Source organism: Lutra lutra, chromosome 4 (assembly GCF_902655055.1).
Source record: "Lutra lutra chromosome 4, mLutLut1.2, whole genome shotgun sequence".
In the NCBI taxonomy this organism is placed as follows: Eukaryota; Metazoa; Chordata; class Mammalia; order Carnivora; family Mustelidae; genus Lutra; species Lutra lutra.
Window position 1 is genome coordinate 140,780,402 of NC_062281.1, and position 17,416 is coordinate 140,797,817.

Consider the following 17,416-nt stretch of genomic DNA (forward strand, 5'->3'; position numbering starts at 1 on the left):
TTTTAATGTCATTATATATACAAAAGTCTTCAGTTGGAGTGATGAGATGGTGTGATTATATAGTTCGGCAAATTAGGAAAAAGGAGTCTACTATGGTCTTCAATCTAGATGATTCCCCTGTGATGTGAACAGTCCAATCATCCAAGAACCCCTTAATACACTAATGTTTCTATCCACTGTGTGATAACTCAGTACTTCAGAAACTAATTTTTTTAAGACTTTATTTATTTATTTGACACAGAAAGAGAGAGAGAGAGAGAGCCAAAGGGCACAAACAGGGGAAGCAGCAGGCAGAAGGAGAGGAAAAGCAGGCTCTCCACTGAACAGAGCCCAAGACCCTGGGATCACAACCTAAGCCAAAGGCAGATGCTTAACTGACTGAGGCACCCAGACACTCCAGGACTTCGGAAACTATTAATAAGTATCTCAAACTACAACTTATAGTGTCACAATCATCTCAGCTTTATGGAAGAACCATGATTTCCAAAAAATGAGTTTAGGGGAAACAAGATGACTCTCCTTACAGCCTTCCATCATTTGTGACACCCAAACTCAAGGTCTAACATCTCTCCCAGAGTGAACCACTTCCATTGGAATCCTTCCCAGTCTAAAACAATCCATTTGCATCACCTTGATGAGCATAGGGTTTTAAAAATAAAGATTCTGTTTGATATCCAATGAAGGTAAAAAGCTAAGTTGCTAGAGGAGGGACTATAGAATGCAAGTAGTTAGTTTTAGGCAGGTACTAGAATAGAAATATAATAAATCTTTGGGCACCTGGGTGGCTCAGTCAGTTAAGCATCTGCTGCAGCTCAGGCCATGATCCCAAAGTTCCAGGATCCGGCCACACATCGGGCTCCCTGCTCAGTGGACAATCTGCTTCTCCCTCTGTCCCTCCGTCCCTCACCCCACTCTTGCACTCACTCTCTCTCTCTCTCTCAAATAAACAAAAATAAAATCTTTTTTAAAAAGAAATATAATAAATCTATACAGAGCACAAGATTCATAAAATACAGAGCTATCTCCTATCTCCCAGTTTGGAAGAGAAAATCCACCAATTCCTTATGGTCAGAATTTCAGAGTATCAAATCACTTTGGTATCAAAACCAATTCATGGAGATTTTTATTCATTCCACAAGTATTCCTGGGCATACATACTTCAGTGGAAGATCCAGCTTTATGAGGTCTTAATCTAAAACAATTTGGGGAAAAGGAGCCCCTTTAAAAAAAATTACATAAAATTATACATACAAAGTCCTCTATACAAATATTCAGAGGGCCACCTGGGTGGCTCAGTCAGTTCAGGATCTGCCTTCCACTCAGGTCATGATCCCAGAATCCTGGGACTGAGCCCGACATCAGGCTCCCTACTCAGCAGGGAGTCTGTTTCTCCCTCTCCCTCTGCTGCTGCCCCTGCTTGCTCTCTCTCTCTGTCAAATAAATAAATAAAATCTTTAAAAATTTTTTTAAATAAAAAATAAAATAAAAATATTCAGAATGAAAATATAAATCACAAAAAATTACAAATTGTATTAAGTTGCAATACCAAAAATATAAAATCAGGAGATGCATATTTCTATTAATTAACTTCCTTTACTAAATTAACTTTCAGCTTCATAATTTGTCATTAGTAAGGATATGAAAAATTTTAAGATCTTTGTCACATTTGGGGAAACCTCTATCAAGAAGAGAGCTATTTTGACTAGGTGCTGATGAGAATCCATCTCTCTACTTATATTTTACTCATGTGATACTTGGAAGAATTTTCTACAAATTCGCTTCTGGCTCTGAACTATTCTGTTTATCTTCCTCTTCTCACATATTTTAGGTGCTGAAGCTGTACTATGAGTAAATTGGAAGTAAATATCTATGCTGCATTTTTATGTTTCAATCCTGATTGAGTCAACACAACAGGCTATACTAATATTCCTAGAAAACATCTCTACATCAGCATGGATGGCAATGGTTTAACTATGGGAGGAGTAAATGCAAATCACATAAATAAAATCACATAAATAAATGTCATTAAACCAAGTGTATTGCCAAATCAATTTCCTCTAAGCCAGATTCCAAAACTACCCACAGCTACTGGAATGCCAAGCCAAAACAAGGGGAAATACAACAAAGGTAAAGATACAATGGAAAGACTGATTATAGATTTACTTTTAAAAAAATACTACAAAATTTTACAAAAATATGTGAACACTGTGAGGGCCTCTCCCAAGACTTTGGAATGAGCCCAGGTAAGTGAGAGGCCCTAAAACTATGCTTCCTTTAATTCATGCTAAACCTACCTTTGCATCCTCTCACTAGAAAGACCGGGAATTTGCTTTATGGGTGATACGTGAAAGGTAAATATTCTGGCATCAAGAGGCTGGGTAGGGGGCGCCTGGGTGGCTCAGTGGGTTGGGCCGCTGCCTTCGGCTCAGGTCATGGTCTCGGAGTCCTGGGATCGAGTCCCGCATCGGGCTCTCTGCTCAGCAGGGAGCCTGCTTCCTCCTCTCTCTCTGCCTGCCTCTCTGCCTGCTTGTGATCTCTCTCTGTCAAATAAATAAATAAAATCTTAAAAAAAAAAAAAGAGGCTGGGTACAACTTTCAGGCTCCTACTTAATTCCTATTTGTCAGGGGCCATGCACTTGACTGTAACTTCCTCATCTCTAAGATGAGGCTGTGACAATAGTGTCTCAAAAAGACCTATTTAAGAGAGTGCAGTTTTTAAAATATAGAGTGATTTATAAATGTTTATTTTTATTAATAATATCAGTACTACTATTCATACTGTTATTAATATGAATAATCAACTTAAGGTTATAAAAATTACTTTTACCCTTCGGCATTCTTAGCATCTAGTCTCTACAATGTTTGTTCTTCTGTGGCTAACCTAGATGAAATAAAAGTAGAGCAAGATTATAGCCTTGCTACGCATGGATGGATAGTGCACAATTATCCTTTCCCAGTGAGGAAAAGGTTTCCCTGGTAACTTGCCTCACTAAGCCCAATCCCTATAAGAACCTGAAATAGTCAAGCAATTTATTGTGTGCAATAAATTTAGTGTGCAAGTTATTTTTTTTAACAATCTTTGTAAACTCTGAGCAACTTTTTAAACAGGACTTCTTAAAAAGGTTATGTCTTTTTTCCTATTCCAAACATTATTGAAATATATTGGAACAGAACATTATGATTATTTTTCTTTGTATTTTTAACAAAGATATGTGGGGATTTGTTCATATCATGTGATCAAGCTCATGTACCTTAAAATGGCTCATGGCTAATCTCTCAGGTAAATCTACTTGAGAACCCAGCAAAATTCCCAAGTTTTTTAGGGAAATATTAAGAACAGCATTCACTACTTTTTACCAAATTTTATTCATATTTATCTGACAGACTGAATTTAAATTTAGATTTTCTCTTGAATACTTTGCTTGGAAATCAAGTTTCCAGTAAAGAAATTTTAAAGATTAGAAAAAGAATCTGGCATTTTAAAATGAGTACAAAACTCTTAACAAAATCACCTAAATGCAGAGGGGATCATTTTAAGATGACTGGGAAAAGAATGAAGAAAAATAAAAACATTTCTTAGACCATGACTGTTAATAATTCTGAGTAGATCTGAAATCATTCCATAGTATTTATATTATAGCAGAACTCTGTAGAAGCACAGTAAAGTTTTAAATATATCCTCACAATTTTTATAAATTAATTATTTAACTAATAGATAGAAAGCAAAACCAAAGCATGAAAGTATAGAAATGCCCACAATAAACACAATGGTATCAAAGGGATCAATTCAAGAAATTTATATGTTTGAAAGTATTAAGATGATAGCAATTTTTCTGGGTACCTATTTCCAAGATGATGTCTTCTCTCCCTATTGTATGCCAAAGAGTTTAGGATCAGCTTTTCTAGGTGTCCTGTTTGGATTTTCATTCATTCAACAAATATTTAATGAATACCTACAATCTTGTAGATACTATGTGAGACACTGTAGGTATAAAATGAGAACAGAAAAAAATGAAAACTCTAATTTGAAAAAATCAATGTACCTCTATGTTTACTGCAGCATTACTTACAATAGCCGAGATATGGAAGCCACCTAAGAGTCTATCAATAGATGAATAAAGATGTGACATATATATATAACGGAATATTACTCAGCCATTAAAAAAGGGTGAAATCTTTCCATTCATGACAACACAGATGGCTAGAGAGTATTATGTCAAGTAAAATAACTCAGAGAAAAACAAATATCATACAGTTTCACTTATTTTTGGAATCTAAAAGACAAACATTAACAAAAGAGAAACATTCTCATAAATATAGAGAACTAGTAATTTCCAAAGGGGAGGGAGTCAGGGAATGGGCAAAATAGGTGAAGAGGATAAAGAGGTAAAAACGTCAAGTTATAAATTGACTGATTCACAGGGATGAAAGGCATGGCATAGGAAATATGGTCAAATAATACTGCAATAACTTTGTGTACCTAACACACGGTAACTACACTTCTTATGGTGAACCTTTTGAAGTATATATAATTATATATATACATTATATGTGCACATATATAATGTATATAAATCAAATCACTCTGTTGTATACCTGAAACTAATATGTTACATGTTAACTAAGCTGCAATTAAAAGTTTAAAAACACAAAAATAAATACATAAAATGAGAATAGGAAAATAATGGTCCCAGATTTCTGGTATTTAAATTTAGTGGAGTATAACAGGAGGTTTGTTTGAGATTTTGTTCTGTGTTCTAAGAATTACAGCAAAGGCTCAAAATCATACACAAAACATACAAAGTTCTTACATTATAAGCTCAGAAATTCATCAGCACTTGGGCTCACACATATCTTCAAGGCCGAATGGGAGGCAAGAATCCAAACTCTTCTCTACCACACTCAATGATCATCTTCTCTAACAGTGAAAACACATAAAAGATGGGGAGGAGAGAGTGAATTGCGTGCAGTATCCAAGGAGAAGATAACTTTCTTTTCCTTTCCCAATACATCTACATGAATGCTTCTCCTTCCGAAATCCACTGGGAACGGGCAGCTTCATAAAAATCCCTTTTACAATAGTAAAAACTCCTACCAAAAAAGGAGAAAAACATTTTGTTCCCAGTTGGGAACCAACAGACTCTACCACTGGGTAACCATTAGCTGGGAAGAGAGAAAGAAGACAAGGCTAAAAGATGAAGCAATGAAACGGCACTCATAGTGTTAAGGCCGAGCCAAGTAGACACCTCAAAAGGAGTTGAGTTTCAGCCTCTCTTTGCAGGAACTTCTCCCAAGAGACACCCCAGCAGTAAGATGCTATCAAGCCAGAAGCTAAGGGTACAGGAAATGGAAATAATAAACCAGAGCTTATCTCCCATGTCAAAGAATCATCAGGGTCCTCTACAACCCATGACAGAAACGACCAATGGCAGCCAGAGAAACCTCTTACCAATTACAAGTAATTGCTTCCACTCTCAATTCAATAAGTAAAGGCTTGGGTTTTTTCCCCACTCCCTCCTCTCCACCAGAACCTAAGAGAGGAGCTAGTACCTAGAAGAGGAAGTTCGATGTGGAAACTTTGTTCTAAGTTACTGAAGACCAACCAGATAGTCCTAGCTGTGCTTTTAAGAAAAGAGAGAGCTTTGAATAGAGTTTGAGAGGGAAGTCTTAAAATATACAAGACTGAGATGTTAAAGGCTGAAATAGAACAGTTCTAATAACTGAAAGTGCCTGGAATATTAAAGAGTCTATTCACAATTCTATTAGGCAAAGTGAATGCCATTGCTCTCCCAGAGTTTGGTCCAAGTCATGAGGAAAGCTAACAGCAAGACAAATGGAGTTAAGCAGATGGATCACTGAAAGCTAGATGTGGGGTTTAGGCAGTCCTGAATCCCAGAAAAGATATCTGCACTAATGGTACAGATTTGGAAGCTCTCAGCACCTAAAACAGAACCAATAAATAATATTATTGACAAAAATATAATAACAATAATAATATTAATGATAACAAGTAACATTTATTGACTTACTTGCCAGGCACAAAACTAAGAGTTTTATATGGATTATTGTATGGATTATAATTTAATCCTTAGGACATCCTAATATATCAAAATGGCTACCACTTTGTTCCCATTTTACATAGAAGAAAAATGAAATTTATAGAATTTAAAGGACTTGCCCCAGTCTCCTACCTGGTAAATAACAGAACAAGTATCTAAACACAAGTAGTTCTGACTCCTCCAATGATCACTTTGTTTGACTGAATTCAGTAAATGGCCTTATGAACTTTTTCAACAGTAAAGTAGATATTATCATTTAGATACACATAAAACAAGGAGGAAGAAAAGATGGACAAAAATTTAAAAAGGTTGGAGCACCTGGGTGGCTCAGTTGGTTGAGCATCCAACTCCTGATTTTGCCTCGGGTCATGATCTCGGGGTGCTGGGATCTAGCCCCATGTTGGGCTCTGTGCTCAGAACAGTGTCTGCTTGGGATTCCGTCTCTCTCCCTCGTCCTCTGCCCTCCCCCCATTCACACTCTCTAGCTCTCTAAAATAAATAAATAAAATCTTACAAAATAATAAGAAAGTTTAGTTAAGATATTTTGTAAGGTGAAGACAGTAAGGTCATTACAGAAATATAAAAGGTTGGTCTGTTTGTTTTCCAAAGCACTGTTGAGAACCAACTTAGAATGAAGAATGTAAATTTATAACAGTACCTACTTTGCTGGTGGTTGATACGTCCTTACAAGGAAAATGCTTGTTTTCTTTATGACATGACATTTCATCTATCAGTTCCATTCTCTATTCCTTGATAACAGCAGCATAGAATAAAGTATATGATTAATAATTTTCATATACATACACATATATATGCACATACACACATACTCACACACACCCCTATATGGAAAAGGTACAACTAATGGATGGGTATATATACGTTTTTAAAAACAGAGGTATATTTCATGGATCACATTCCTTTAATGCGATTCATTTCATGAGTTACAGAACATTCTATATTTCTGGCAAGATGCAGAAAACTAAACTAAAATTGCTGAGGTCCATTTGTAGCTAAACATTCAAAGCTATTGCATTCACAATCTTTTTTACTTTACATAGCCATACTTCATTTAACTGACAGAGCTCAGGAAGGAGATGTGCAACATAAATCAATTTTCCAGGTAGCTGACGCTTACCTACTGTACTATCAAACTGATTCTACTTCAATAAATTCAATGGAAACATTCTAAAATATATTACATATTTCCAGTCCTTTATTCAGAGTTACATGATATAAAATGCATCCTTTTCTTGATGGCCTAGATTCAGAGTCTTTGTTTTCCCATTAGCAAAATGAAGGTAAATAAGAGTTAATAATGAGCAGGTACTAAGTGCTGGCCACTATGATATGATCTTAACTCCAGAATGAGCAGTATAGTGTAAAAGTTAAAAAGACTCTGGAGTTGGACCATTTCCTAGCTCTGTTACCTTAGGTAAAATACTCAACCTCTCCATGCCTTCGTTTCATCATCAGTAAAAATGAGATCATAAAGATACCTTCTTCATGGAGTTATTGTGAAAGTTAGTATCTTCAAAACACTTAGAGGAGTGCCTGGATCTTTATAAGCATTGAGTAAGTGATAGTGATGAGGAGGAGGAGGCTCTCATGTAATCCCCCTAGCAATCTTGAGTACTTGAGATGAGGAAACTAAAGCTTAGAGACCTTAAATAACTTGTCAAGGCCACACCACTAGTAAGGAAGTACTGAATCCAGATGCAAGAATACAACCAATAAATTGCCACTATATACATATCCAACATGTGTTGCTCACACTGGTGGTCATGATCTTGGAGTTATGCAGGGCACAACCTGCACAGCTCAGTAAAGCAGCCCTGCTAACACCTAAGGCTGCCTCCCTATTTCATACCTTTTGAAGGCCAAGTGAAAGAATGGGGACACCGGGGCGCCTGGGTGGCTCAGTGGGTTAAGCTTCTGCCTTCGGCTCAGGTCATGATCCCAGTGTGCTGGGATCGAGCCCCGCATCAGGCTCTCTGCTCCGCAGGGAGCCTGCCTCCACCTCTCTCTCTCTGCCTGCCTCTCTGCCTACTTGTGATCTCTGTCTGTCAGATAAATAAATAAAATCTTAAAAAAAAAAAAAAAAGAATGGGGACACCAACAGAGTTTCTCACACACAGCCTTTCATAAATGATAACAGTTTATCACCTTGCCACAGTTTCTTTTAGTTTTTTGGCTACATCCAATCTAGTACATAGAGGGAGAGACAGAAGACCTGCTAAGCCAGCCCAGGCTTCTGACCCACAGAAACTTCCAGATAATGTTGTTTAAAGCCATTAAGTTCTGAGGTAAATTGTTACATAGCAATAAAAAAGAAAATACACTAGGACTTGTACTACTTAATCTCAAAACCCTGCTTGTGTTTCGTATGGTTAATCAAGACCACACTAATAAAAAGAGATAACAACTCCTGACAAAATTCTTACCACATGGTATTGCCATCTTGTGATTGCTTTAGAGTAGACTGTGAGTGCCTCAAGAGCTAAAATTTTGCCTTCATTTTCTTTTTCTTTCTCTCTTTACTGGGTTTGCCTTCATTTTCTAAAAACAGGAGACTTGTTATCTAGTAATTAATATACTGGAAGGAGGCCAAAAGATAAAGTGCAAACTCAGGAGAAACAAAATGTTGAAGGGTATATGAATGAAGCAAGGAGGCTGTGATTGAAAAAAAAAAAAAAAGGAAAAGATTTCTGAGTTTGAAACCCTACAAACAAAACAATCAGAATGATGGTAATATGTGAAATGTGAGCACTCATGTCATTTTAACCAGCCCATGAGCAATAGTTTAACAGACACAATACGCAGATGAGGAAGAATCAGCAGTGGGCAAAGTACCTTCCTTGCTTATGAGAAAGCAATGTACAGCTAATGCTAACAACCCAACTCCACTTTAATACATCTTGGCCTCAGGAATGAGAGTCCAGGACCAGAACATCACACCCAGTTCCATTTCCAGACATAGCATGGCAAAATAATAGGGAGCAAAAATCTTGACATATCACTGAGAAGAAGCTGTTAATTTAAAAAAAAAAGAGAGTCTATATGAACTAAACTTTGAAAGATTAATATTACACTGCATTTTAATTAGGTTTTGAAAGGTTAATATTACATTGTGTATTAACATTACATTTTAACTACATTAAAAAACCATTGTTTAGTGTACTTTATCTCTTTAGGTTGACCTAATCTTTGATAGCAATTCATTTTCCCTAACTTTGGGGGAATATATCAGAAATATTATAACTATTTTTAATAACTTTACATTTTTTAAAGATCTATTTATTTGAGGGGGGACTGCGAGTGGGAGGAGGGGCAGAGAGAGAGGGAGAGAAGAGAAAGAGAATCTCAAGCAGACTCCCTGTTGAGCCGGACCTGGGGCTCTATCCCACCATCCTCAGATCATGAGATTGTGACCTGAGCCAAAATCTAGAGTCAGACATTCAACCAAATAAACCACCCAGGCACCCCTTAACTTATTTTGCTTTTAAAAGCTTAACTGTTTTATTAGTTTTATTTTCCTAGTATGTTTTGCATTTTCAAACTTAATAGCAAAAATATTAAAATATCTTTTTTTTATTCTGTGTTTCTTATATAATAAGGGACAAAGTAGGAAAGAGATTATATATAGCCTACAGATATAACACAGATCAGAACACAGGGGATTTGGGTTCAAGTCTCAGATATTCAGCTAACAAAATGTGTCCTTTGATACTATTTGACCTCTTAATGGCTTGGTTTCCTTATTAACCCAACTGGTATGATAATTGCTATAGAATTTTTATCTGGATAAAGTGAGATGATAAATGTGAAAACCCTTTGATAAGGTTAAATGAGTTGTTCAAGGCAACATAACATAGATGCCAATCTGCATCTATGACCTTCTTCGAGAAAGAACTAACATGGATGGAACTACCCAGAATACATACTGTGTATTATGCTAGGTGAAATAAGTCAATCAGAGAAAGACAATTATCATATAATCTCACTCATATATGGAATTTAAGAAACAAGGCAGAGGATCACAGGGGAAGAGAGGAAAAAAATGAAACAAGACGAAACCAGAGAGGGTGACTAACCATAAGAGACTCTTAATCATAGGAAACAAACTAAGGGTTGCTGGAGCGAAGGAGGGTGGAGGGATGGGGTAACTGGGTGATGGACACTGGGGAGGGTATGTGTTGTAAGGAGCTCTAGGTATTATATAAGACTGATGAATCACAGACCTGTACCCCTGAAACAAATAATACATTATGTGTTAATTATTGAATTTAAATACAAAAATACATACTGATTAGACATTGTAGAAGAAAACATTAGTGGCCTTTAAGAAGTAGCAATAGAAACTATCCTAAAGGAAATACAGAAATAAAAGAGAATTTAAGAAAAGAAGAAGAAACAGAACATCAGTGAAATGTAGCTCATGTTCAAACTTGAAAAGGAGGGACAGAAACATTTATCAACATTTTTATATTTTTCAAAAATATAATGGTTAAAATTTTCAAAATTTGATAAACTCACAGTTCCATGAAGTTTCAATGAACCCCAAGGCATGAGAAACCTGAAGAAAACTACACCTATGTGCATGATGATCAAATGGCTCAATATCAGGGTTAAACAGAATATGTTACATTATATAGAGAGGATAAGGATGATCAAGTGAGAAGACAGTGGAGCATTTTTTTAAAGTATATTTTTAAGTATGAAAAGAAAATACTGGGGCACCTGGGTGGCTCAGTGGGTTAAAGCCTCTGCCTTCGGCTCAGGTCATGATCCCAGGGTACTGGGATCAAGCCCCACATCGGGCTCTCTGCTCAGTGGGGAGCCTGCTTCCTCCTCTCTCTCTGCCTGCCTCTCTGCTTGCTTGTGATCCCTGTCTGTCAAATAAATGAATAAAATCTTAAAAAAAAAAGAAAGAAAGAAAAGAAAAACACTGTCAACCTAGAATTCAATATTCAGTTAAAAAAAAGAAATCTATAAAATGAAGCTAAGAGGAAGACTTTTCAGATACACAAAACGTGAAAGAATTTATCACCAGCAGATCCACACTACAAGAAATGTTAAAGGAAAAATTCAGGCAGAAAAAAAATGATAATAATGAAAATAATGAATTTATACAAAGGAATAAAGAGTACAGGAAATGGAAATTGTGGCTACATTGTTTATTATATGTAAATAATTCCTCAATAAAGCTTCCAAAAAAAAAAAAAAGGACTCACTTTCTCTAAGAAAATTTCCTTAACTCCCAACTTCACCAATTTCCTTGCCATTAGAATTCTTCTGTCCTTACTGTGTGGTTTATATTAACATGTGCTTATTTGTAATTACAATTTTTACTCAAGTTAAAGGTACAAAAGTAGAAAAGGTTTTAAGATAAATATCAAACTGAACTTTCACCTTCCCATTAGACCAAACCAAATGTGTACCCCCATGTAATTCGTTAACCTTTCCAATAACCTGACTGAATGTTATATATCTAAAATATTCCACAATATCATCATCTCTCACCACCAGTAACAACTGAGCAACACTTTCAGAAACATATTTTCTTAGATGCACAACAGCATTATTTCCAGTAAGTTAGTTTATAGAGGTATCAAAACCTCCCAGTTCCAGGAAAATCCCTGCCAGAGACAAGGCCCCATGAAAAGAAGAAATGGAAAGGAATACCTCTACTCTGGTGCAAAGAAGCCCAGGTCCTTCTATCCAACATTATCTAACATCTGATTGGAGCTGGGCTGTGGTGTGACCTTTCAACACACAAGTCCATCATGCCTAGGACTCTAGACCAACTGGGAGTATATTATGCTGGACATTTTGACTACCATCCCCCAGACATCCCTCACAGCAAAGTGAGGTAAACTTTACAGGTTAGAGAGCCCAACATCAGCAGGTCTTGTTCCTCCACTGCTATGGCAGGAGCAACTCTCATTTTCTCCCAAACTCTTCCCTCTTGTATCTACAACCTCTTCATCAAGCATACGTAAAACAATACAAATATTTCAAAGCTTAAGCAAAACTTAGTTGATGGAGATATATCTCTACTTTTTCCTAGAGTCTCTACTCCCACCATCTCCTTGCCCCAAATTCACTTCCCCCTGTCTTTTTGTGACTCATGTGGTGGGAGGAAAGGTGAAGAAGAAAAAAATTGATATATAGCCCACAATCTTCACAAGGATACTGATCTAAGGATCCTACCTGAAAAAGAACATTACAGAAATGCTAAACCACTCCATGGTTAGTATTGCAGTCCCTCAACTGTAATCGTGATACCCTATTCCTGAGTTACTTCTCTAGCATGGAGGTACCTACCAGTGCTTTCCAAGTCATCCAACCTTCCAGTGAGGCACATCCTTCATTATTATTCCAGCTTCTAGAGAGTATATAGCCAAGACAGCCAAACTGAACTCTCTTTCAAAATGCAGGAAGCTATTCCTAGAGAAAATGGCACATTCTAGCTAAGATTAAGTATCTCTTATGTGCACCTACAGGACACTGATGTACGTGCCTTTATTAAAGCACTTATCATTGTACTGTTTTGAAATCATCAATTTTATTATTGAACAATCAAATTATCAAAACATTGTTTTGAAATTTTCCCAGTTGAAGTGTAAACTCTTTGAGAACAGGTACTAGATCTTAGCATGCTTTCTTCTGAGCTATACATCTGTTTGTGTCTTTTGAACTGAACTAAGTGAGAGCAATGTTCTGGGAAATTGTAAATCCTTTGGTTATCCTTGCTATATTTCACATGATCAAAATACAAAATTCTCCTAAAAGCTTTGTAACGGAAATATTAAGCACTTCTCAAACATGAATGTTCTAGGATCTTGAATTTATAAATATAAATTCATTTCTCATTCTTTGGTATTGCTATCATTAAAATATTCAAAAATATGTGCATGTCTTTTTTTAAGATTTATTTATTTATTTGAGAGAGAGAGAGAAAGAACATGTGCACAAGCAGGGAAAGGGGCAGAGGGAGAGAATGTCCAAGCAGACTCCTGATGAGGGGGAACCCAATGAGAGGTTCAATCCCACAAGCCATGAGATCAGGACCTAAGCCAAAACCAAGATTCAGAGGCTTAGCTGACTGCACTACCCAAGTGCCCCCCAAAATACGTGCATGTCTTAATGTCAATGTATATTAGATTCTAACTCTTTGACTTAACACTGCTTTATTGAAGTGCCACATTAAGATTCTCTCATGAAAACAAAACTTAATACTTCTCATTTATAAAACAAATATAATGATAATACAAAATAGAATTATAAAATGTTGTAGGTACTTGGATAAGCAGTGATTAGAAAGCACAAATGCATCAATATATCGATGCATTTTCTATATTAATTTTGATTTAAAGAGATAATAAAGTCTTAAACTCAACAACTGAGTAGTTGGATAAGAGATTAAAAACTACTTTAAGTGAAAAGCTAGCCATCTCATTTTTTTGTTTAAACCATTAATCATAGATTTTTCTTACTTACTGCTTTATATTAGTAATAGAAGTTTTCATAGTAATAAAAGCAACATAAATGCAGCTCTGTGTAATAATTCCTGATGGTCCCTTGATTTCAGAGTAATCAAATCTCCTTAGATTACAATGTTCTGTAAAATTGGTCATGTTCTTAGGGATCAAATGTTATCCCATCCAAGTGTGTTTCTCTCTCCAGCATTGCCCCAAATCACCCACCCAACCACAAAGGCACACTGAAAACCTCTAGAGGTACAACTTTTATTCCACATAAGAGTATAACCTAGATCTCTCTAAAGAGAGAGACAGGGGTGCCTAGGTGCCTCAGTTGGTTAAGTATCCAACTCTTGATCTCAGCTCAGATATCAATCTCAGGGTTGTGAGTTTGAGCCCCACACTGGGCTCCAATCTAGGCGTGGAGCCTACTTTTAAAAGAAGAAAGGGAGAGAAGATTGCCTTTTACGGAGAGCTCAGTATTGCAGTTATACCATTTTTTGTTTATCCATGCCACAGAATTTTCTGAATAGCCACAATGTCAGCCAACCCCTCATCGAATTTACAGTCCAATAAGCATATTCCAACACTTAGGCTTATCACATCCTTGAGAACATAGCACATTCAAACACAACCTAAGAAAAATCAGTCATTTTTCTCTAAGCACTAAACTTAGTACAAGCCCATGTACACACACATTTTGAGAGTATCTACCAGAGTATCTAGGTCCCCCTAACCTGTAACTCTCATAGAGGCCCAGAGCTTATCTACAAATGGCCTACACATAAATTATCATCACGTCCCAAAGTCCTCTTGTCCAAGAAGGCAGAAATATTCCTTTTCACCGTAACCTTTCAGTCATGCTCTCTCTCTCCTGAAGGCTTTGGATTTGCAGCTTATTCTCTCCTTTTATTCATTCTTCCATGTTGTCCAGCCAAACAAAATTGTTTTTCTCTTGTTATGCTATGGGAAAATATTGAGATACTAACTTAAAAAAATAAACTCAGAAATGAAACTTCCAGTGAAAAGAGGAGAAAAGAAAGCAAAAGGTATCAAAGAACAAGCCAGTAAAGATATTAAATTGATATATCTGATACTTGAAAGCTACTGTGATCTATCATTAAAACTGAGAATAAAATGAGTGATGAATCTAACAAAAACGGGATAGAAATTTCACAAGGAAATTTCAAAATTGACATTTTTACCCCTTATTCATAACAGATAAGAAAAATAGAAGGGCTCAGAAAATAAAACTTCAAGACAAGCAAATAGATACATGGACCCACTGTCAGGTAAGAAAACAGTGAAGGAAGAAAGCTGCTGATGGATGTCATCAAGAATCATAGTAGTGGTGCCAGGGTGGCTCAGTCAGTTAAGCATCTGCCCTTGGGTCAGGCCATGATCTGGGGTTCCAGGGATCAAGCCCAAGGTCAGGCTCCTTGTTCAGCAGGGAGTCTGCTTCTCTCTTCCTCTGCCTCTCCCTCCTGCTTGTGTCAACTCTCTCTCTCAAATAAATAAAATCTTTTAAAAAATCATTATAGTAAACTTGATTTATGAGGCTATATACATATGAAATTATTTATTAGTAATTGGAAATGATGAGTGGTAACATTTATGATCTATAACTGCTTTATGAATTTGTATATCTGACCAGAATTACATATTAATTAGGTTCTTTGTTTCATTTAGAGTAAGAAAAATATATATGAACTTTTCCAGGTACTCACTCTTTAGAAAATAAAATAACATTGAAGCATTACTATTGTGACAGGCTACAGTTCTCAGGAAAATCTCTCTGTATCAAGTCAGAAAGGTCCTCTATCATCTTCTCATTTGGCTAATTTGTTCTTGCCCTTATTATTGGATTAGTATTGTATAGTATTATTGTAGACATTCTTTGACTTAGATGCCCCTCTTATGTACCATCCCAGCATCTTATACTATTTTTTAATAACTTATACTTCTAACATAACACCAATTAAACCTTATTTTATTGGCATGTATTTCTTGAAAATTTACAAGTAACTCTGAGTAAAACTTGTTTTTATTGTCTAATATAGCCCCAGATCTAGCAAAATCCCAGAACATAGCAGGCAGTCAATAAACATTTACTGAAGCAACAAATGAATGCTTAGATAGAAGTGATGACTTACCAAAGAGTCAAGAATATGTAGTCTAAAAAACATCTGTCACTTCCTGATAAGTACTCCTGGAAAGTCTTAGAATGGATTAATGTGGGACGCCTGGGTGGCTCAGTTGGTTAAGCAGCTGCCTTCGGCTCAGGTCATGATCCCAGCGTCCTAGGATCGAGTCCCACATCGGGCTCCTTGCTTGGCGGGGAGCCTGCTTCTCCCTCTGCCTCTGCCTGCCATTCTGTCCGCCTGTGCTCGCTCTCTCTCCCTCTCTCTCTGACAAATAAATAAAAAATCTTAAAAAAAAAAAAAGAATGGATTAATGTTAACATTAAGGTTATGATTAAATGGATTTTGGTCCCTAAGAAATGCATGCCTATTAGAAACTTAGTCCTCTAAGAAGTAAGCATCCAACCTGCAATAGCCTGATTCTCAAAGTCCAATTTTACAGTGTTCATGACACCATGTTTTCTATATTTAGAATTCCTTCTAATGACTGAAGCCCAATAAGACTATAGTCTCTGAAAGTGCAGTTAAGAGAGAATAATGTTCATGAATTTTAAAGTAATCCCTTTATAATTGCTTGTAACTATACCATAGCTATGCTCTAAAAGGGGCAAACTCAGAAAAAATTAGAGTTTTGGTCATCTTAATACATATGAAAACTTTCTTTTTTTCCCCTCTATTCCTTAATAGTTAACATGTATACTGAAGAGTGGTTTTCCTACTTGTAATTCCTTTCATTTAATATAAGATTAAAAAATGGTCTACTCTTTATGTTCAATTACACATGAATTTCATGTTAAATTTGTTTCAAGTTATAAGAATGAACCTATCAATTTTAAGAAAAAATGAAGTAAATATAGTAACAGACAAAATCAAGCTGAATACATACAATAAAACAGAATTTTTTAAAAAAATCAATCACCTCCTAAACCTGCAGCAAATACTTTGAGGAGTTAACAATTACAATTATGTAAAGAACATTATTTCTTCCAGGATAACAAGGAAAAACTCATTTAATATCTAGAAAAGGACTTTTATAAGATAGAAATTAAATTTCCTCTCATAAAAGAAAATAAATTATTTCCAAAGAAAATTTCACTCAAGAATTCCTAAATTGAGGGGGCGCCTGGGTGGCTCAGTGGGGTAAGCCGCTGCCTTCGGCTCAGGTCATGATCCCAGGTCCTGGGTTCGAGCCCCACATCGGGCTTTCTGCTCAGCAGGGAGCCTGCTTCCTCCTCTCTCTCTGCCTGCCTCTCTGCCTACTTGTGATTTCTCTCTGTCAAATAAATAAATAAAATCTTTAAAAAAAAAAAAAGAATTCCTAAATTGAGATATTATGATAACCTCTCACAATAACCAACCAACCAGTTATTTATTAATAATTCATTACTATACCAGATATAGTGATAAAAACAAGATGCCCTTCAATGGACAAATGGATTAAGAAGATATGGTCCATATATACAATGGAGTATTATGCCTCCATCAGAAAGGATGAATACCCAACTTTTGTATCAACATGGATGGGACTGGAGGAGATTATGCTAAGCGAAATAAGTCAAGCAGAGAGAGTCAATTATCATATGGTTTCACTTACTTGTGGAGCATAAGGAATAACATGGAGGACACTGGGAGATGGAAGAGGAGAAGTGAGTTGGGCGAAATAGGAGGGGGAGACAAACCATGAGAGCCTGTGGACTCTGAGAAACAAACTGAGGGTTTTGGAGCAGTGGTG

At 36.3% G+C, this 17,416-nt stretch overlaps 1 long non-coding RNA gene across 1 annotated transcript in view; it reads right to left on the reverse strand.

Moving 5' to 3' along the window:
* Positions 1 to 4,704: 4,704 nt before the first annotated feature.
* The window catches only part of LOC125098524 (uncharacterized), a 32,550-nt gene continuing 19,838 nt past the window's right edge, over positions 4,705 to 17,416 (reverse strand). The window contains exons 2-4 of the long non-coding RNA XR_007126858.1: positions 14,395 to 14,506; positions 6,722 to 6,808; positions 4,705 to 5,941 (exon numbers count right to left, since the gene is read on the reverse strand). This is a non-coding gene — a long non-coding RNA (uncharacterized LOC125098524). The remainder of the gene's footprint in view (positions 5,942 to 6,721; positions 6,809 to 14,394; positions 14,507 to 17,416) is intronic.